The 22,594-nt window shown below is 44.7% G+C and overlaps 1 protein-coding gene across 7 annotated transcripts in view; it reads left to right on the plus strand.

The window, feature by feature from the left end:
* GCNT1 (glucosaminyl (N-acetyl) transferase 1) overlaps positions 1–22,594 on the plus strand; it is a 59,957-nt gene that overhangs the window by 8,144 nt on the left and 29,219 nt on the right. The window contains exons 1-2 of one of the 7 annotated variants that reach the window (XM_015117920.3): positions 8,077–8,239; positions 8,996–9,113. The exons of 2 other annotated variants lie outside the window; for them this stretch is intronic. The gene's annotated coding sequence lies outside the window, so the exon portion shown is untranslated. Of the gene's footprint in view, positions 1–7,908; positions 8,240–8,995; positions 9,114–22,594 lie in introns of those variants that run through there. 4 more of the 7 variants (XM_077966269.1, XM_077966270.1, XM_015117922.3 and 1 more) reach the window with 4 other exon arrangements.

The following is a 22,594-nucleotide window of genomic DNA, read 5'->3' on the forward strand; positions in this document are numbered from 1 at the left end:
CTTTTATGTCTTCCTCATGTTCCTTTCAATGTAATTTGATTAAATTTCTAAAACAATTCAAAACTAATTTTGTAGCATTTGTCAAAATAAACAAATCTGGATTTAGGCAAGGGGAGACTATTCAAAAGGATTATTGAAAGAAGAGGATGGGTGGCTATCACAAAAGGATGAGGAGAGCTCTTTAGCCAGTGCTATTTTTCAGGAAAACAAGTCTCTGGCAAAGATCAGCACTGTTGACCTTCCTTTTGTTGATGATAAATGAATATTATTCACCACTGAGCAATTCAGATGCAATCCTAAGCCTCCTGCATGGGGTGAGTCAGGGACTAAGAAACAATCTCCTGGGGACTCTGGTTGGTGTCGTTCTGACAAAACCAGCTGAAGCATCTGTTGAGAGGTGGTGGCAAAGATCAATTGTTTAAGGGTCAGGTATCTTAAAATGAGGAATGCCTACCATTATGAAATATTAATATTAGAAATATTATTATTTATTAGATATTAGAAATATTAATGAAAAGGTTTAATATTAAAGGCCCAAGAAATACTAATCTTGGCATCTACAAGCCAAGGAGAGAGGCCTCAGAAGAAACCCAACCCTGCTGACACTCAGTTTTGGACTTTCAGCCTCCAGAATTGTGAGAAAACAAAATTCTGTTGTTTGAAGTACCAGTCCATGGTACTTTCTTATGACATACTAGCAAAGTTAATATACCTACCGAGAAAACTATTAGCTATCTGTCATACACCAGCATATTGTAGCAGACTAGTCAAGCTTAAGGTTATATATCTTGTGACTTTTTAATAGCCATATACTCCTTATAGTACAACTTTTATTTTCTTTTCTTTCTTTTTTTATTTTTATTTTTGTTGTTGTTGTTGTTGTTTTGAGATGGAGTCTCACTCTGTCACCCAGGCTGGAATGCAATGATGTGATCTTGGCTCACTGCAACCTCTGCCTCCTGGGTTCAAGTGATTCTCCTGCCTCAGCCTCCTGAGTAACTGGGATTACAGGCCCCTGCCACCACACCCAGCTAATTTTTGTATTTTTAGTAGAGATGGGGTTTCACCATGTTGGTCAGGCTGGTCTCAAACTCCTGACCTCAGGTGATCCACCCACCTTGGCCTCCCAAAGTGCTGGGATTACAGGCGTGAGCCACCATGCCTGGCCAGTACAACTTTTCAATGTGGCAAGAATGAACACATCATTAGCAGACCAAAATATATTTAGCCTCCCTGTACTAAAAAAATTTATGTAAGCTTTAAATTATGCTCCACTATTCTATCTTACTTAGAAATGATCTAGGTACTTATATTAGACCATTCTTGCATTGCTATAAAGAACTACCTGAGACTGGGTAATTTACAAAGAAAAGAGGTTTAATTGGTTCACAGTTCTGTACGCTGCACAGAAAGCATGGCTTGGGGAGGCCTCAGGAAACTCACAATCATGGCACAAGTTGAAGGGGAAGCAGGTACGTCTTATATGGCTGGAGCAGGGGGAGGAGAGGCAGGGAGGAGGTGCCACATACTTTTGAACAACCAGATCTCGTGAGAACTCTATCACAAGACAGCACCGTGAGAACTCTATCACAAGACAGCACCAAGGGGATGGTGCTAGAACATTAGAAACCACCTCCATGATTCAATTACACTCCATCAGGCCCCGCCTCCAACACTGGGGACTACAATTTGATATGAGATTTGAGTAGGGACACTGATCGAAACCATATCACCCCTCAAGTGGGAAAGTCTCCCTACCCAGCTAGTTTCCCCTTCAGCCAGACCAGCTATACCCTACTTAATCCTCAATCTAAGGAGCTTTACCTCCCTGCCAGCCCACAGAACTATTTGAACAAGCCAATTACATCCTCCCATGGAACAAAAGGTTACCTCACTCTTGTGCTATTACTACAAAGCCTGCCTCACACAACCCCTGCTGCTTCAGTCTACTTTCAAATGCAATTCCCCTGTAGCTCTGCCTGGCATGCAACAACCTCCTCATCCCTTAGGCTGTATGTAACTGAAAAAACTGTAGCCAATCTCATCTGTCCAGTATTGAGTACCATCTGTTCAGCCATCTCATACTATTTAGTGCAGAAGATCCCTCCTTCACCAATGGTGTGAAGAGAAGGTGGTCAGAACAGAAGGGAAGCCTAAATCTTGAGTGACCATGAGTTGAGGAGCTGGAGTGGGTAGGAAAAGGTCTGTAGGAATGGGTAGAGGGGTGAAGGAGGTAGACAGATTAAAGAATTCAAGGCAACAAAAGAGAAGGTTTAAAGTGGTAAAAACGGAGGGATGGGATGGGGATGATGGGAAGGGAGCAGTCTTAGATGAGCTGGTTTAGGGAGATCTCATGTTTCCCAAAGAGGCCTTTGAGGTTCTAGGTTACCTTTAGTAAATTTTGCCATTTTTGAGGCTATTAAACTGACTTAGTGCCATAATGGCATATACTCAGTGGGGGAAGAGGAGGGCATCTGATAGAGTGAGAGTTACCCTGGCATTAGTGGATAGTTAGCCCAAAGAAAAAAATCTTTAAAGGAGCCAAGAAAAAGTCTCACTTGATTAATTCCCTCGAACAATCCCCAGGTCGAGGAGCTGAAAAAGCACAGAAGTCTCACAGGAGGGCCAAAGCATCTCTTTGCCTAAAACAATCAAAGTAACCTTTTACTGTTCTTCAACAGACAAGATGGCCAGAGCGCTAGTTCAAGACTTGAACGCACCCAAGAGTACTCAAGTCCTGAACATGGCACCTTTACCTGGGTGGGGCTTGTGGAGGTCCCTAGGTGAGTTCCAGTCTTGAGCTGGATCACAGCAACGAGAACTGTCAAATAAAAACCCAATCCAGACCTAGGTAAGGAGAGACTTTGTTTAAAAGGAGTATTGCAACCTAAGAAGAGAATGTTGCAATAGGGGAGGGACAGCATTCTAATAGAATGCTTCAACCATAAGATCTGCAAGTTTTTGAAAGGTAAGGCGGAAAAGGGCTTTTCTTTTACTGGGACTAGTAAACAATGTTAAAAAGAACCAGTATTGGCTGGGTGCGGTGGCTTATGCCTGTAATCCCAGTACTCTGAGAGGTTGAGGTGGGCAGATCACCTGAGGTAAGGAAATCGAGACCAGCCTGACCAACATGGTGAAAACTCGTCTCTACTAAAAGTACAAAATTAGCTGGGCATGGTGGCGCATGCCTGTAATCCCAGCTACTTGGGAGGCTGAGGCAGAAGAATCGCTTGAACCTGGGAGGCAGAGGTTGCAGTGAGCCGAGATTGTGCCATTGCACTCCAGCCTGGGCAACAAGAGCAAAGCTCCGTCTCAAAAAAGAAAAAAAAAAAAAAAGGAAGAAGAACCAGTATCAGGGAGTGGGATGAGCAGGTGGCCTGATCAGGCAATTGATCAGGACATAGTTTCTTTGTGGTCAGCTGGGAAAGGGCTTCTTGGGAGGGGATGTGATATGGTTTGGCTGTGCTCCCACCCAAACCCCACCCAAATCTCATCTTGAACTGTAATCCCCATAATCCCCAAGTGGCGAGGGAGGGGCTTGGTGGAGGTGATTGGATCGTGGGGGCAGTTTCCCTCATGTTTTTTTTTTGTGATAGTGAGTTCTCAGGAGATCTGATGGTCTTATAAGGCTGTTTTCCCTGCTCTTGCTTGCTCTCTCTCACCTGCCACCATGTAAGAGGTGCCTCTTCCCCTTCTGTCATGATTATAAGTTTCCTGAGACCCCCCAGCCATGCAAAACTGTGAGTCAATTAAACCTCTTTTCTTTTTTTTTTTTCTTTTCTTTGTTAGACAGAGTCTCACTCTGTCACCAGGCTGGAGTGCAGTGGCATGATTTCAGCTCACTGCAACCTCCTTCTCCTGGGTTCAAGTGACTCTCCTACCTCAGCCTCCTGAGTAGCTGAGATTACAGGCATGCACCATCACGCCCGGCTAATTTTTGTATTTTTAGTAGAGACAGCGTTTCACCATGTTGGTCATGGTGGTCTCGAACTCCTAACCTCGTGATCTGCCCGCCTCAGCCTACCAAAGTGCTGAGATTACAGGTGTGAGCCACCGCACCCAGCCTTTAAACCTCTTTTCTTTATAAATTACCCAGTCTCAGAAATGTCTTTATAGCAGTGTGAAAGCAGACTAATACAGGATGTTAAGGGGCTTATTCCCAATTCCAATGCTGGTTTAGGCTAAGACTAGATTAAAGGGCAAAGACCTGGTGGAAGGAGAAAAGCCTGACTGAAGTTTGATCAAGTAAGGTATTTGCCCAGATTGATCAGTAGGGGCAAATGGTTCAGCTAACCATTTATAAGATGAGAATGGAAATGTGGAGGGCATGTCTATGGCCTTGTCATAGGTGTGAAAGGATGTTATCCACGATGCGATGCTTACCTAAGTCATCTGGGGAAAGGTGGTTCTATGTAGTTAGTGGTTTCTCAGAAAATAAAAGGGGGAGAAGATCTTCACTGTTCTCCAGTAACACAAAGTATAGGTCAAGCAACACCATCCCCTTATTTTTTTTTTTAATGTATTCTTATTTATTTATTTATTTTTGAGATGGAGCCTTGCTCTGTTGCCCAAGCTGGAGTGCAGTGGCATGATCTTGGCTCACTGCAACCTCCACCTCCCAGATTCAACTGATTCTCGTCCCTCAACCTCCCCAGTAGCTAGGATTACAGGTGTGCGCCACCGCACTCAGCTAATTTTTATATTTTTAGTAGATGGGGTTTCCCCATGTTGGCCAGGCTGGTCTGGAACTCCTTATCTCAAGAGATCTGCCTGCCTTGACCTCCCAAACCGCTGGGATTACAGGCATGAGCCACCATGCCCGGCCTCTGTCCCATTATTTGATTGGACTTGTAACTATAGTTTTATTATGACATTTTGAGAATATATTGCTATTGTATTCATCATTACTATGACAGCTGTGTTTATCAGACACTTTCCCACATCTATAATATTAGGAGAGTTGGATATTTGTGATCATGAGTTTGCTCGTTGTGCCGGTTATTGAAGTATGTCTTAGAGCGGAAACTCAAGCTTCTATCCTCTGCCCTGTGAGCCAGGGCTGAGACTCAGCAAATCACATTTCCTATAAGGTTTTGCTTATAAGGGGTGCTTGAGGAGAGGGACTTGCTACTTTATAGCTGCTTACTGTTCCTGTCCGTGTTACCAAACAATGGCTCTTCCCCCTGGCTGCAGCAGCAGCTGGTTCCAGTTTCTTAGATTTGTTTGTTTGTTTGTTTTAATCCACCCGGTCCCATCCAGCCTCAATGTTTACCTTCAGAGATAAGAGCACCAGCTAGGTACTACCCCCTCCTTTGAGGTCTGACTCCCAGCCAACCAGGGGTCCTCTCCCGGCTCTTAGGTTCCAACAACCCCAACACTTCCCCTCTACCCAGCTCTGTGCATGGCAGCTGCTTCCTGCAGTTACTCTCTCTCTCTGTTACTGCAATGTTTTTGCCTTGCCAGTCTTCATGACCTTAAATTCTCTGTAAAAATAATTGCTGTGATTTCTATTTTCTGACTGGGCCCTGACTGATACACCCCTAAGCATTCCAGAAATACCTTCTAAACTACTTGTATAGATTTATGGGTGTATGTTATTGCAGGAATTAAAAATAAGTGGACTGGGCAAGGTGGCTCACATCTGTAATCCCAGCACTTTGGGAGACTGAGGTGGGTGGATTGCTTGAGCCTGGGAGTTCAAAACCAGCCTGGGCAACATGGCAAAACCCCATCTCTACAAAAAATACCAAAAAATTAGCTGGGCGTGGTGGCACACATCTGTAGTCCCAGCTACTTGGGAGGCTGAGGTGGGAGAATTACCTGAGCAGGGGTAAGTTGAGGCTGCACTGAGCTGTGATTGCACCACTGTGCTCCAGCCTGAGTAACAGAGTGAGACCCTGTCATGCACACACACACACAAAATGGATTATACTTATGGTATACAGGCAGTATCCAACTGACAAACAAGATATATTCTAAAAGTTAATTCATAAATCTATTGCTTGGCCACCCCCCCTGGCTAATTTATCTATTTTTATTTTGTAGAGGTGAGGTCTGGCTATGCTGCCCAGGCTGATCTCAAACTCCCAGGCTCAAGGCTCAAGGGATACTCACACCTTGGCTTCCTAAAATGTTGGAATTACAAGCGTGAGCCATTGCAAACAGCCGGCTATACTTTAATTAATTAATTTATTTATTTTTGAGATGGAGCCTTGCTTTCTTGCCCAGGCCAGACTGTAGTGGCACGATCTTGGCTCACTGCAACCTCCACCTCCCGGGTTCAAGCAATTCTCATGCCTCAGCCTTCCGAGTCGCTGGGATTACAGGCACATGCCACCACGGCTGGCTAATTTTTGTATTTTTAGTAGAGACGGGGTTTTGGTATGTTGACCAGGCGGGTCTCGAACTCCTGACCTCAGGTGATCTGCCCACCTTGGCCTCCTAAAGTGCTGGAATTACAGGCATGAGCCACTGCACCTGGCCCCAGCTATACTTTAAACTTATGTTTAGCAATTAATATGTCAGTATTTTAACTTACAAACGACTCAGACATTTAATGAATATCTATTACTTAATTTAATATGTTCGAGATTTCAAGTTACCAAAAAAGATTTTTAAAATTGTTTTTAAGTAGACAAATTTTATAAAACATCATTTTTTTAAGTTTATTTATAAACTTTTATTCCATTTACATTTACCTAATTCAGTTGCTCTTAACAATTATGCTTGAATTGCTCGTGAAAAATTTCATGAGACATTAAACAAAGCTAGCCATTGAAGGAGTTCAGGAGTTTTCCCCAAAATCATTTCCTCTCCCCTAAATTGTCCCTCCCCAATGAAGAGGGTACACAAGCTCCTAAAATTTCAGTTTTTGTTGGGGGAGGCAGAGTGAATATTAATTTTTCTTTCCTGTGCTACCCCCTACAAGAAATCTGCATACTTTTTCTCTTGTTAATCTACCTGCTGTCAATTTATTTCATAGACTTAGTTATCCAACCCTCAGAGAGTAGAGGGGAAGTCTGTCTTCCCCTACATCATCATCTTATGTTAATTTTTGTTGACAAATTAGGCAGGTGTCAAACATATCACAGTGTAATGGCCTCCAAGTTAGAATTTTTTCTTTTTTTTTTTTTTGAGACGGAGTTTTGCTCTGTCGCCCTGGCTGGAGTGCAGTGGCACAATCTCGGCTCACTGCAAGCTCCGCCTCCCGGGTTCACGCCATTCTCCTGCCTCAGCCTCCTGAGTAGCTGGGACTACAGGCACCCGCCACCTCGCCCGGCTAATTTTTTGTATTTTTAGTAGAGACGGGGTTTCACCGTGTTAGCCAGGATGGTCTCCATCTCCTGACCTCGTGATCCGCCCGCCTCGGCCTCCCAAAGTGCTGAGATTACAGGCGTGAGCCACCGCGCCCGGCCAGAATTTTGTTTTATAACAACATGGAAACAAGACCTCGTTCTGCTTTCTAGGAGCTAAAAATCCAACGAAAGAAGACACGGATACAATATTCCTCTTGTTGCAAAGAGAACTGTGGCAACTTTCATAACTGACACAAAGCTCTGTGCTATAAGGGCGGGGAAGGTTTTATCCTACTTTCCACAGCACGGTGGATTGTTCCAGTTTAATTTGATCTTAATTTTTATGTGGAAATACACATGAATGTAATGAGTTCTTAAACGCTAAATTTAGGAAGCCAGGTTCATTAGGGGAAAGAAAAGAAACACCTACATGGTTATCTCTAAACTTTACATATCAAGAAGCTTGGGATTTAATTATATTGTTTTCCTAGAACATATTTTCATATTTAAAATCAGAAAAGGCAGCATTTCTCGAGTTTCCTGCTTTCGAGGAAGGGAGGCATAAAATATTTAAAAAGACGCCGCTCACACACATAGCTCTACGAATCAGAGCACAGTGAGGAAGAGGAGCGAGGAAGCACTGGGACCGCAGCGCTCCTCCAAGACCACGTCAGTGCCCAGAGGGCGCCCTCGCCTCGAGGCGGGCACCGCGAGTCCACAGCAAGTCTCCAGCCCCGCGCCCGCGCAGGTGGGCGAGGCGGGGACGTGATGGGCGGGGCCTAGAAAGGCGGGGCCTTTGGGGGCGGCCCCGGGGCGGGCCCCGCCGGTGCGAGGGCTGCAGGCGCAGCTCCGGAGCGTCTAAAGCGCGGCGCGGGGCAGGATCTTGCTGGACCAGGAGCGGCAGCGCATCCTCCTGCGACTCCGGGGCCAGGCGCCCACTCCAGGTAACCGACTCCCCATCGTGTTCCCCTGCTCGGCCGTCCAGCGGTGGGGGAGGGCAGAGAAGGATGGGTGGGAGGGAGCCGGCTCTCAGCCAGTACCCCTTGGCCCCGGGCGGGCTGGGCTGTGCCGCTCAGGAAGAAGCAGAACCCGGGTGCGCCCGGTACCGGGATGGAGCGGCGCGTCCTCCTTCCACCCTCATTTTCCGTCCGCTCAGTGGGGCTGGGACGCCGATGCCCCATGTCCCCCGAAAGTCACTTTCTAGCCTCTTGACCCTGGTCAGTGTGGCTTAGACGTCGGAGGGATTGGCTGCGGGCGTGGAGAGGCAGGGGACGAAAAGACTCGCTGCCATCCCTTGGGTGCCAGGGGCTTAACTTCATTTAACTTCATTGAATCCTAACCCCAGCCCGGCTTAGAGGCACTTTCACCCCTACTTTACTGATAAAGAGGCCAACGCTAGGATAATAAATGACACGCCCTAGAGCAAACTGTTACTAATAGAAAAAGAGACGTTAGTTTAGGGGCTCCGAAGCCTCTCTCCTTTCCTGCTCCCTCGCTTGCTTTCTTCTCGCGGCAGTCTAGGAAACTCGCGCGCAGTGTCTATTACGAAAACAAGTGATTGGTCTTAAACGCATTTTACCCCCTCCTAGGTTTCTCTTTCCTCTTCTTTTAAAGTATCTCAGGCAGATTCCTACAAGTTTTGGTTATTAGGTTTTTGAAATGCAAGAAGCCCTTGCTCACTGCTTCTTTTCTCCTGGCAGCGCTTTCTGCGCAGCACAGGCACCCTCGCCTGTCACGCCTCCCTCTCCTCTTCCCGTCTCCCAGCGTGGATGAGGGCGCTTGCAGATCCCGGCTGGGGCACTGGCCGCCTAGGCCGAGGTAGGTTCTGTAGGCACCTGGCATGCTGTAGATGCATATAAACGTTGCCCTGTACACCCTTTGCCTTGTTATTTCTTTCTGCAGAAAAGAGAGTCGTTTTTTTACACATAATGGGGCAAGAGGCCAATTGGGAGGATATATGGTGTTCAAAGAAAGCCATGGTGCCTTGAGATGAGAATGCGGCCACAGCTTTTTGTGGGCTGAATTTGATGGGTGGGAGGTGAGAGACGTGGTCTGGAAGTTGTCTCTTCGTCTGGCATTCTGCCCCCCTTCCAGAGCTGTTCTGAAAGGCCGGTTTGTTTTATAGAGGGGAGGAGGAGGGGTTAATAGTTTTTAAAGATCAGTGTAAATTACCTGCTAGGAGCTTAGGCAATTCCAGGCAGGCCCCCCTGCTGGAGGCTTTGGTAACAGATTTCAGTTCTGGCAGGGAGGAAAACTCAGACTGTGTAGATACCTGCTTTTTCTTAAAGGAATTTTTTTCAGGCCTTTAAAATGGTACTATCGGGAAACTGATTTCTTAGAAATGACAAACTCCTTTAGTTTTGAATACAATATACCAAACTGTGAATTTACTTTAAAAAAGTGTTTTATTGGCCGAGAGGTTGATATTTTTTCCATTTCATGACGAGGGTTTGACGGTCACTGCCACCTCCTCTGTCCGTCCTTCAGCTTGGCCCTGTAAAGGACCTCCTTAGCCTTGGCCCCAAGTTTGTACTAGATTCTGTCCTTCATTAATTATAGTTCATTCTTGATTAATGATAGCAATGCTTCCACTCACTTTTTAAGGAGTTACTCCTTTTCCATTTGTGATCGAATTGCTTAACCGTAAGAAAAACGTTTTTCCCTAAAACTGGGATCACAAAATCCACTTTATCCATGTGGACTAAACAGGCAATGCACGAGAGTGCTTGAGTGGGCCCAGGTGACTGCAGAGGAACCTGCTAAATCTGGGTGGATAGTGACCATTTCCACCTAGTATCCATGCAGGAATTCCCATGAAGCCATGCAGTGTAGGCAGCTCTTCCTTTTTTTTTTTTTTTCCATGAATAGCTGAGAACTTTTACTTAAAAATAAAAAATGTAAAGCCTGATTTTAAATATTGGCTCGTATTTTTTCCTTTTTAAAACACAGAGAGGGCCAGGCGCAGTGGCTCACACCTGTAACCCCAGCACTTTGGGAGGCTGAGGAGGGTGGATCACGAGGTCAGGAGTTCAAGACCAGCCTGGCCAAGATGGTGAAACCGTGTCTCTACTAAAAATTCCAAAATTAGCTGGGTATGGTGGCTGGGCGCCTGTAATCCCAGCTACTCAGGAGGCTGAAACAGAGAATTGTTTGAACCTGGGAGGTGGAGGTTGCAGTGAACCAAGATTGCGCCACTGCACTCCAGCCTGGGTGACAGAGTGAGACTCTGTCTCAAAAGGAAAACAAACAAAAAAAAACAACAAAAAAAACAACAGACCACACACAAAGAGGCTGGGCATGGTGGCTCATACCTGTAATCCCAGCATTTTGGGAAGTCAAGGCAGGTGGATCACTTGAGGTCAGGAGTTCGAGACCAGCCTGACCAACATGGCAAAACCCCATCTCTACAAAAACAAAAATCAGCCAGGTGTGATGGTGGGCACCTGTAATCCCAGCTACTCAGGAGGCTGAGGCAGGATAATCGCTTGAACCCGGGAGGTGGAGGTTGGGATGAGCAGGGATTGTGCCACTACACTCAAGCCTGGACGACAGAGTGAAACTCCATCTTAAAACAAAAAACTCACGAAGAATAAAATCAAACTTGTTTCATGCATCATCTGTTTGCAAAGCTCTGCCTTAAAAACTGCTAATGTACACGGTGATTATATTCACTGAGGAATGGAAAATTCTGAACTGTGATGTAGATATTATATATTTTTCATGAAATGAAAGTGATAGAAAACAGAAATTACTACTGGAAATGATCGATGGTCAAATTCTGTTTTCTATGAAGTGTGTGGTATTTCAGCTATACTGTATATATATATATATATATATATATATATATATTTTTTTTTTTTTTTTTTAATAGAGCCAACCAAGGACTCTTGTCACTATTTTTATTTATTCTAATGAGAAATGTATTCATGGTTCCAGGTCAGTATGTCAAATGTCTAACTCCCTGTCTTAAAAAGGGAGTTCCCAAATGACTGTTCATATAACCAGATGTGTTTCTTGTGGAGACTGTCTGTATTCTTGGCTTTGTCACTGGATTTGTGGCTTAGTGCTGTCACGTTTCCTATCTGAGGCAAATGCCATGTATTAGTTTAAACCAGCCTTTCTCAGTTGTGACACTTTTGACATTTTTGGCCAGATAAGTTTTGTTGTGGGGGCTGTCCTGTGCATCGCAGATGTTTAGCAGTGTCTCTGGCCTCTACCTATCAAATAAATGCCAGTGCACCCTCCCTGCAGTTAAACGACCCCAAATGTCTCCAGACATAGGCAAATGTTCCCTGGAGAACAAAGTCATTTTTGGTTGAGGAACAAAATGAACCTGTATTTAAGATGGTCTAAACGTTTCTGAGATGGTCTAAACATTTATAAGCTTAACAATTAACTTCAGACTCTTCATGACTAGAGAAGCTATTTGTAGATTTAAACGTCTGACGTTTTTGAAACGTCTTTATCATAAAGATAACTAAATCAGTGTTCTTTGTGAATGGCCAATGTGTCCTGCCAGTTTCTTTTCTTTTTTTTTTTCTTTTTCCTACTCTGAGAAGCATGCCTTGCCAGTTTCCATCTCCAAAGAAATTTCAAGTGTTCAGTGCATTTGTTAAATTTAATAAAGTTTTAAAAGTTGGAAATGAACAAGGAATTCTACGGTAGTTTTACGTAGAATTTAGTTTTCAGAAAAATTAACCTCTTTTTAGCTAACAGCAATAAAACGAAGACTGCTGTGTATCTCTGTAATCTAAAAAATCTTAACTTTCTCAAAGGGAGCGCTACATAATGTATGGTATAACTTATATCAGAAGAAAACATGTCCTAGAAATGTAACCCTCTTTATTAGGACTTACATGTGTTCAGGGAGGTTAAAAACAGCCTTGATTATAGAGGATGCCTTCTTAGCTGGGGATTAGCTATCCACTGGTCCCTTCCAGAAATCAAACTAATTTGTAAAACTCAGGACTGGCTACATAATTTGGGGGCCCCTTGTTAAAAAAATTAAGAATTTGAACATGGTGACCACAGAGCATTAAACCAAGCACAGGGTCCAGTGTGACTGCATTGGTTGCCCCCCCCCCCCCCCCCCCCCGCCGGTGAGCTGGCCCTGGTGAAACTCTTTATTTATAGCTTACAGTAGGGTTGTGATCACAAATGCAAATCTAAACCGTGAAATGTTACTGCTGCCACTAGGCACCTGGAGTTTCTGCTTCCTTGATTGTTCTTCTGTTTCCAATGAGGAGTCTGTGTGTATTTGGTCATCAATGCAATAATGTTACTAAGAAATCCTCCTGTGATTGATTTTTCCTTTGCTAAAGAGGTAGCCAAATTTTTGTTCATTAGAGTCATGGGTACTGGAGCAACCTATTTATTCAGGCATTCATTGAACAACTATTTACTGAGCATCTGTTAGATGCCCGGCATTGCTCGCTCCTGGGCCACAGCTGTGAACTAGATGGAGGGTCCCTGCCTTTATGAGCTTATGAGCTTATGAGACAAACACATAGTCACACCAGCTCAGGCTATCACAATCCTAAGGGGTACTTAGGAAAGCACAGGGCGTTAGGGGAGCATGTGACCCTGAGACCTAACCTGGTTTAAGGGAGAGAGACTGTTCAGGGAAGGCCTGCTTAAAAAATGATATTTAAAATAAGGCCTGGGAGCAGGCATGGTGGCTAATACCTGTGATCCCAGCACTTTGGGAAGCTGAGATGGGAGAATCGTGTGAGGCCAGGAGTTCGAGACCAGCCAGGTCAACATAGCGAGACTCCCATCTCTTTTTTTTTTTTTTTTTTTTTTTGTGAAAAATAAAATTTTTTTTTAAAAAGCTGAAAGATTAGTAGGAGTTAGTGAAGTACATTAGGGGATAAACTTACAGGCTGAAAGAGTTGAGATCAAGAGGAAAATATGTCTGGGGATGAGGCCTCTTGGGTCATTCTTAGGATTTTGGACTTTAATGTCAGCATAGTGGAAACCCACTTTTTGTTTGTTTGTTTCAGACAGGGTCTCACTCTGTTGCCCAGGTTGGAATGCCGTGGCACGATCTTGGCTCACTGCAGCCTCTGCCTCCCAGGCTTAGGTGATCCTCCCACCTCAGCCTCCTGAGTAGCTGAGACTACAGGCACACTACTGACTACTGGCCACTAAAGGGTTTTTGATTTGAGGTTGTTCTTTTCTGTTGAAGACAGTGTCTCACTTTGTTGTCCAGGTTGGAGTGCAGTGGCTATTCACAGCTGTGATCATAGCACGCTTCAGTTGAACTCCTAGGCTCAAGTGATCCTCCCACTTCAGCCTCTCAAGTAGTTGAGACTACAGGCATGGGCTACCATATCTGACTAGAAGTAGTTTTATTTTAGACCCAGCAAGCCCCGATTCCTTTATGTTTTCTCTAGATTCTACTACAAATATTGAATATACTTCTTTAGTTCATCTCTCTCACATTTTCTCAAAGGCAGGTACTAGGCCAGGTAGCACTTCCTACATTCTTCCTAGAAATGTTCTTAGGCAGATCCCTGATAGGATGAAATATCCTCTCAAATTTCCATGTTAGAGCAGGCAGTAGAGTTGCCCACATTCCTCCAGTTCATTTTCTCCAATTTCCAATGAGATTTTTTTTTGTTGTTTTTGAGACAGTCTTGCTATGTTGCTTGGACTGGAGTGCGGTGGCTATCATAGCACACTGCTGTCAAACTCCTGGGCTCAAGTGATCCTCCTGCCTCAGCCTCCCACATAGCTGCAACTACAGGCAAGCACTGCTGTGCCTGACTCTGATTTGAGGTTTTTTTTGTTTTTGTTTTTTTTTAAGACGGAGTCTTGCACTGTCACCCAGACTGGAGTGCAGTGGTGCAATCTCGGCTCACGGCAACCTCTGCCCCAAGTAGCTGGAATTAAAGATGCGCGTCACCACACCCAGATAATTTTTGTATTTTTAGTAGAGACGGGGTTTCAGCATATTGGCCAGGCTGGTCTTGAACTCCTGACCTCAAGAGATCCTATCGCCTCAGCCTCCCAAAGTCCTGGGATTACAGGTGTGAGCCACCGTGCCTGGCCTAATTTGAGTTTGTAAAATGATTGCTGTTTGCTATGTAGAGAATAGTTTAGAGAGGTAGGTCCTGCTGGCACGTATGGTGTCTTTGTGCAAACGCAAGAAAGGCTTCTATTCTGTGTGGACCAGTTAGAAAAAATGCAGCACTGTGTCCCAGCTGGGCCAGGTCAAAAGGCTTTAGCCCCTGAGCCAGACTTGTGCAGGCACAGCCTGTGTGATCATGTGGCCACCCTGGGGAAGAGGAGGGTGGATGTGAACAAACAGTGCTTTTGCAGTCACCCAGGGATGGTGTAGCAGCACTGGATAAAGCTTAATGACAGGGAGGGATTGAGATGGAGTGAGATTGGGTTTGTAGTGAAAATCAGCAAGAAGGCGGTGATTATTTGGAGATGGTTGATGGAGAGGGAGGTAACAAGGTTGATTCAGAAGTTTCTGGCATAAACAACTGAGTAGGATGGGATGGTGGAACCATTATGACGATTGAGAACACGGGAGGAGGAGCGGGTTGGCACGAGGTGTGGGAGGGAAGATAATGCCTTTTTGGATGTGTGCTTTGTTTGTGAGACATCCAAGTAAAGACAAGGAGTAGACAGTTGCTACTCCTGAAAGAGATCTGGGGTGGAGATACGTGTTTGGGAGCTGTTGCATATAAGTAATTACTGCATAAAAAGCACTCATCCAAAGAGGGTGTAGAATGAGAAGAGAAAAGGGCTGGACCCATAGAGCCCATAGAGTTTGATCACTGTATTTGGTAGAAGAAGAGAGGCCTGTTGTTAAGGGTACTGAGAAGTGTGATATTCATGCGGGGCAGGGAGGAGATGAAGGGTCTGTGATGTTTTTGTTTTGTTTCAGATTGAGATGGGAGAAATTTAAACATGCTCTAATGCTACTGGGATTTTGTTTGTTTGTTTTGTTTTTGGCAGGATCTCTTTCTGTTGCCCAGGCTGGAGTGCAGTGGCACAATCTTAGCTTACTGCAACCTCCACCCCCTGGGGCTCATGCTATCCTCCCATCTCAGCCTTCAAGTAGCACCAAGGGTGCACAGCACTATGGCTGGCTGATTTTTGTATTTTTTTTCTAGAGATGGGTCTCACCGTCTGTGTTGTCCAGGCTGGTCTCAAATTCCTGAGCTAAAGCAATCTGCCCACCTTGGCTTCCCGAAGTGTGGGATTATAGGCATGATCCACTGTGTCTGGCCACTACTGGGAATTTTCTGGTAGAGAGGAAGAGCCTAAAGATGCAGGAGGGTGAAATAAATGATAGGACCAGTTTTCAGAGAAGGTGAGAACACAGTGCAGAAATTGTTCTCTGATGGAAGGAGGGAGGGAGAGGATGGATAAAGATGCTTTAGATTTTGGGACCAGGATCGTGAGGACTTTTTTCTGAAGGAAGTGGCAAAACTATTGGCTGAGTTTGGGGTGTGTCTGTGTGTGCAGTCAGGTATTTCTTCAACCAGCATTTAGTAAGCAGTCTCTAGTGCCAAGCTTTGTGTTTGGCTCCCTGGAAAGTATTATGAATGACAATTGCCTTGAATCTTGGCCCTGTCTGTTCACCTGAAATAGCCTTGCACCGCTTTTTCTGCAAATTGCTTCCTACCTTTGACCTTACATGCTTGATAACTAAAGGCAGTAAATGCTCAGTTGATTTTTTTTTTTTTTTTTTTTTTTTTGAGATGGAGTCTCGCTCTGTCACCCAGGCCGGAGTGCACTGGTGTGATCTCTGCTCACTGCAAGCTCTGCCTCCCAGGTTCACGTCATTCTCCTGCCTCAGCCTCCTGAGTAGCTGGGACTATAGGCGCCCGCCACCACGCCCGGCTAATTTTTTGTATTTTTAGTAGAGACAGGGTTTCACCGTGTTAGCCAGGATGGTCTCGATCTCCTGACCTCATTATCCGCCCGCCTTGGCCTCCCAAAATGCTGGGATTACAGGCGTGAGCCACCACCTCAGCTGATCTTCTGATGGGCATCAAAGCCACTACGGGTGACGGTCCTGGAGGGGAGGGACCTTTTCAACCCCCTTCCACACCATGCAGGTTCATGTCCCACGTCATGGTTCTCAGTGTTGGCTATACACTAGGAACACCTGTGGAGCTTTTAAAACAATCTGACACCCAGGTCAAACTCTATACCAATTCCATCAAATATCTGGTAGGGGGACTCAGTTATTGGTCCTTTTTGAAAGCTCCCTTGCGGTTCCACTGTACAAACCAGATTGAGAGCTACTTGCCTGTTGAGTGGCCCTGAGTCCAGTTAAAGCCACTCTGCTGTGTTGAGCTCCAGTCCCTGCTGCCTGGAGTTTACAGCATTTGTCAGTTGTGTGGGACAGAAAATAAGGCTAAGACCAATTGTGCAGGACAGAAAACAAGGTTGAGATCATATTGGTATCCAGAGCAGGAAGCGAATGACAGTCCTTTGGGGGTGTTGAAAGGAAGTGTAAGAACTTCTATTTACAATTTTATAAGCATTTAAGGTCAGGAGTGCCAGTGGGCCCTCCTTCAGTTGTTTTTTTTTTTTTTTTTTTTTTTTGAGACAGTCTTGCTCTGTTGCCCAGGCTGGAGTGCAGTGGCACAACCTCAGCTCACTGCAACCTCCGCTTCTCAGGTTCAAGCGATTGTCCTGTCTCAGCCTCCTGAGTAGCTGGGATTACAGGCGCGTGCCACTGTGCCTGGCTAATTTTTGTGTTTTTAGTAGAGACAGGGTTTCACCATGTTGACCAGGCTGGTCTCGAACTCCTCACCTCAGGTGATCCACCTGCCTGGGCCTCCCGAAGTGCTGGGATTATAGGTGTGAGCCACCGCGTGCGGATCCTCCTTCAGTCCTGTGTCCTGTATGGTGAATGTGGTTCCTTAATCTAAGGTGGATAGGAGACAGGGATTCCTTGCCTAGCTGGAGCCCTGCTCACCTGGCTATCAAGCATACTGCGAGATGTTGCAAGTTAGGAGCTATAGGGTGTCATCGAGTTGTTTAACTTTAGAAACACAAAGCCTTTAAATTAGAGCATCTCTCAACCTAGACTTGTCCCTGAGCCGGTGATAGGTATACTGAGATACTGCATTTCTCTCAGCCCTCTCCCTTCAGCCAAGACAGCTGAAACTGAAGTTCAGTGGTTGCCTTTTGGTATATATGTCATGGCATGAGAAAGAATCATTGCTTTAGTCTGTAGAAGCTTTGTCATCCTTTGCCATGCCCTGGGGAGGGAGCAGGGCCATCCTTTGCACCCATCAGAGCATTCCTAGTTCTCTTGTTGCCAGATGTGTAAGAGTGGTTGAGCTTACAGGTGTCTGCATCTCTCTTTAGCAGAAAGATGGGGTTTCAAATGTGTTGCCTCTTTCCAACTTTGCTATACCTATCAGTAGTCAGATATTTTGGGGAGAAGGGAAAAATCCAAGGTAAACGTGAGGGTCTTACAGTGAATTACTTTTCAAAATAAATTTCTGCTACCGAGAGGCATTTGGGAAGTGGCTGTGTGGAGATGTTTTCATTGTAATGTGAACATATTGCCAAAAAATATTGTACATTTGTGAGTTACCAAAGCTCTCAAAGGAAAAAAAAATTAAAAACTGGGAAATAGAATTGTGTAACTACTTTAAGTGAAAAGTATCAATGAGTTTTTAATCCATTTGTTAATTTTATAGGGTACCTGCAGACTATTTTTATTAGTCTTTACAATTGATTGAAACCCACTGGGTGAATTTCACCAAAAACCTATGTGATTGGTGGACGGAGGAAACTAAGTGTCAAGATTTAGGTAGCAGAACCAGGAATGCACTACTGTAATTGAAGTAATAGGTTTTATTGCATCTTCCAAGTTTTTGTATTATGATACATGTAATTTATTAGTACAGTAGTGAGAGACAGGTCTAGCTGGATTTCCTAGGCCCACTAAGAATCCCTAAGCCTAGCTGGGAAGGTGACCGCATCCATCTTTAAACACGGGGCTTGTGACTTAGCTCACACCCGACCAATCAGGTAGGAAAGAAAACTTACTAAAATGCTAATTAGGCAAAAACAGGAGGTAAAGAAGGAGCCAGTCATCTATCTCCTGAGAGCATAGCAGGAGGGACAATGATTGGGATATAAACCCAGGCATTTGAGCCGGCTACCCTCTTTGGGCCCCCTCCCTTTGTGTGGGAGCTCTGTTTTCACTCTATTAAATCTTGGAATTGCACTCTCTTCTGGTCCGTGTTACGGCTTGAGCTGAACTTTCACTCGCCATCCACCACTGCTGTTTGCTGCCATCGTAGATGCGCCGCTGACTTCCATCCTTCCAGATCCGACAGGGTGTCCGCTGTGCTCCTGATCCAGGGAGGCACCCATTGCCACTCCTAATTGGCCTAAAGCTTGCCATTGTTCCTGCACGGCTAAGTGCCTGGGTTCGTCCTAATCGAGCTGAACACTAGTCACTGGGTTCCACAGTTCTCTTCCATGACCCACAGCTTCTAATAGAGCTATAACACTCACCACATGGCCCAAGATTCCATTCCTTGGAATCCGTGAGGCCAAGAACCCCAGGTCAGAGAACACAAGACTTGCCGCCATTTTGGAAGCACCCCCCACCATCTTGGGAGCTCTGGGAGGAAGGACCCCCCAGGAACAGTAGTATACACATATAATTTTTAAATAAACATATTAAGGATACTCTTAGGGTCTATACTAAGAAATTTTACATGCTTGTCATGAAAAACTTTGAATCAAAGTCCTGGGTATGTGTATATGACTTTGACTCTAAGTCAAGTGTAAATGTAACTATATAGATATGCCATGTATATAATGTAAATGAAATATATACATATATTTATATAGTAGTCTGAGAACTCGCTGGCTAGTGAACTTTAAAACAGCCTCTTTCTCATGATATACCACTCCAGTTTATCCAGTGGAAAAGAAAATTACTGCTGGATTAAAAGTAATTGCTCAGGCTGGGTGTGGTAGCTCATGCCCATAATTTCAGCACTCTGGGAGGCCAAGGCAGGCAGATCGCTTGAGCCCAGGAGTTCGAGACCAGCCTGGGCAACATGGTAAAACTCCATCTCTACATAAAAATACAGAAATTAGCTGGGTGTGGTGGTGTGTGTCTGTAGTCCCAGCTACGCAGGAGGCTGAGGTGGGAGGACTGCTTGAGCCCAGGAGTCGAGGCTGTGGTGAACCGTGATTGGGCCACTACATTCAAGCCTGGGTGACAGAGCGAGACCCTGTCTCAAAAAAAAAAGTGCTCAAACTGAAGAGTGATAAATATGTTGTATACATGTCTTGTTTCTCTTGAAATGTGTATATTTTATCATTCCATAATGTATACATATATCAAAATATCACATTATCCCCCATAAATATACACAATTATTATTTGTCAATTAAAAATTAATTTTTTTTTAAAGAAGCCACTTAATGTAGAATTTGCAGTAGTCTTCTGGTTGGTGCAGGATTCAGCAGGGGTCAAGTAATCAAGAATTTCCTGAAATCAGCAGCTGGACCCAGGAATGCGCTTAGGACACTATCCCAGACTTTGGGGCTGGCCAGGCTTGTTTGTCCTCTTCATGTAAATGTAGAACTTGCCTCTGAAATATCCCTAATCCTTTCATATAGGTGGAGCCTCCTGATCTCATCCGTTGTCTACACATTTCTCACATCTGTTATGCTAACTAACCCAGTCCTTGTATTCACCTAGGAGGATCTGGTTCTCACACTACTTATGCTAATTAACAAAACCTCTGGTTTGCAATTAAAAAGCCTGAAGCACACGCTATATCTGCTGCTGGAGTATGGCCATCCCAGGAATGTGCCCCTGCCTAGGGCGCTTAACTTCCACAAACCCCAGGGTATAGATAAAAACCCATGCATGTATGTCTCACTGCTACGCAGAAGTGTTTTTCAAGTCAGTAATAGACAACCCACCAATTTTGTTGTTGATTACTTGTGTCAGAAAACTTATGAGTTCCCTGAAAATAAGAGGCATGGCTATAAAAATACAGGATGTAAAAAAAAAAATGTATAAGTGGAAATTAGTACCTTTAACATAAGTGTTTTCCAAAGACATTTCTGACCATTTTGAGGCATGTCCTCTGTGCTGTATTCTCCTATTAGGAAAGAGACCAGTTTTTGATGGTAGATATGATTTTGCAGCATATCAGAAGTTAGCACTATGAGGTAGATTGGTCATGCTCGGTAATATTATTTTGGGTCAAAATAAGATGTAAATTTTTTTTTTTCCCTTTTTTTTTTTTTTGAGACCGGTCTCACTTTGTTGCCCAGGCTGGAGTGCAGTGGCACGATCACGGCTCACTGCAGCCTCCCCCGAGTCAGCTCAGCTGACTCCCACATCAGCCTCCCGTAAATATTTTCTAAAAATGGACCAGGGGCTGGGCATGGTGGCTCACGCCTGTAATGCCAGCACTTTGGCAGACTGAGGCTGGCAGCTCACTTGAGGTCAGGAGTTCAAGACCAGCCTGGCCAACATGATGAAACCTTGTCCCTGCTAAAAATAAAACAAAAATAGCTGGGTGTGGTGGCATTTGCCTGTAATTCCAGCTACTCAGGAGGCTGAGGTGGGAGAATCACTTGAACCCGAACCTGGGAGGCGGAGGATGCAGTGAGTCAAGATCGCGCCTCTGTATTCCAGCCTGGGCAACAGAGCGAGACTTTGTCTCAAAGAAAAAAAGGAAATGAGAAAAGAGAATGTGTGACTGACACCACAGAGAAATGTCAGATGTCTCTTTTGGGGTTCTGTGGGTGCCCCTCCCTCCCAAAAAAGTAGAATTGAGTGAAGGGACTGCAGCAGAGCGTGAAGGAAACATACCCACAAGGGTGAAGCTGCAGGCTCTGGTTAAAGGCAGCTTTCCACTAGATCTTGACCCTTAGAAAAGCCACTTATGCCCCAGGGCCTCAGCTTTTTCCTGAGTTACAGAGGAGGATGCAACTTGGGGCTAGATGGACTTTTTTGTTATGGACTTACAATATGCTCTTAAGTTTTCTTTGTCATGTAAGTTTGAGAAATGCTGAATACCATGTCTGTCTTTAAATATTTACAGCAGACATGACTGTCTTAAGGGCTAAGAAATAAGGAGCCAAACCAGCAGCAGAGAATCTTGTCTTGTCTTTTCTTTTTCTCTCTTTGAGATGGAGTCTCGCTCTGTCGCCCAGGCTGGAGTGCAATGGCGTGATCTCAGCTCACTGCAACTTCCGCCTCCCGGATTCAAGCAATTCCCCTGCCTCATCCTTCAGAGTAGCTGGGATTACAGGCGCCCACCACCGTGGCTGGCTAATTTTTGTGTTTTTAGTAGAGACGGGGTTTCACCATGTTGGCCAGGGTGGTCTAGAACTCCTGACCTCAGATGATTTGCCCACCTTGGCCTCCTAAAGTGCTGGGATTACAGGTGTGAGCCACCGTGCCCTGCCACACTTGTCTGTCTTTATGCCTTTGTTTCTTGTAATTTATGGGACCACAGACTCCACCCCTATCCTGAAGACCTAGTAATTGCTCCCAGAGCTGCTGTTTCCAGCAACACTAGATGCTTCCTAAAGTTTCTTTCAGCTCTACAATGGATGCATTGTTCTAAAAATAGTTTGTAACTATATTGACCAAGCCTATAATTTCCCCCAGAAATCTCAGCAAATAACCACTATGTGAATTCCTGGAGAGCAGGGAGTACGTGTTATTTATGGGGAGTATTTTTCTCCCCAGAGCCTAGGAATCTGTTTTGTGTAATATATTCTCAGTATGGAATTGAGTTGAGTGTATTGAAGTATTTGTTAGTAAACCTGAAATACGGATTTTCATTTTTGAAGTCTGAAAAAGTTACCCTTAGACATGAGCTCAGATTTGAACAAAAGTCAGAAAAGGGAAAATAATGAATAATAATACATTGCCAATATTAAGGGCTCATTATTTGTCAAATACAGTATAAACATGTTACAAGTTAGCTCACTTACTTTTTATAAAAACTCTAAGGTATATATGATCATTTCCCCAATGAAATTGTTTAAAGTTAATTTTTTTTAAAAAACAATGAAAACACTGAAGCTAGGAGAGGCTAAGTATTTGCTGAAGTTTGGGTTGGGAAATGGTAACTCCCAGGTCTCCTGCTGGGGTGGGCAGGCTGGAGAGCTGAAATCATTGCCACTGTACTCGTCTGCATCTCAGATGTAAACAAACCCAAAAGAAAATATTCAGGACTGGGCACAGTGGCTCACACGTATCATCCCAGCTCTTTGGGAGGCCAAGGTGGATCACTCGAGCCCAGGAGTTCAAGACCAGC

This window comes from Macaca mulatta, chromosome 15, assembly GCF_049350105.2.
Source record: "Macaca mulatta isolate MMU2019108-1 chromosome 15, T2T-MMU8v2.0, whole genome shotgun sequence".
NCBI lineage: Eukaryota > Metazoa > Chordata > Mammalia > Primates > Cercopithecidae > Macaca > Macaca mulatta.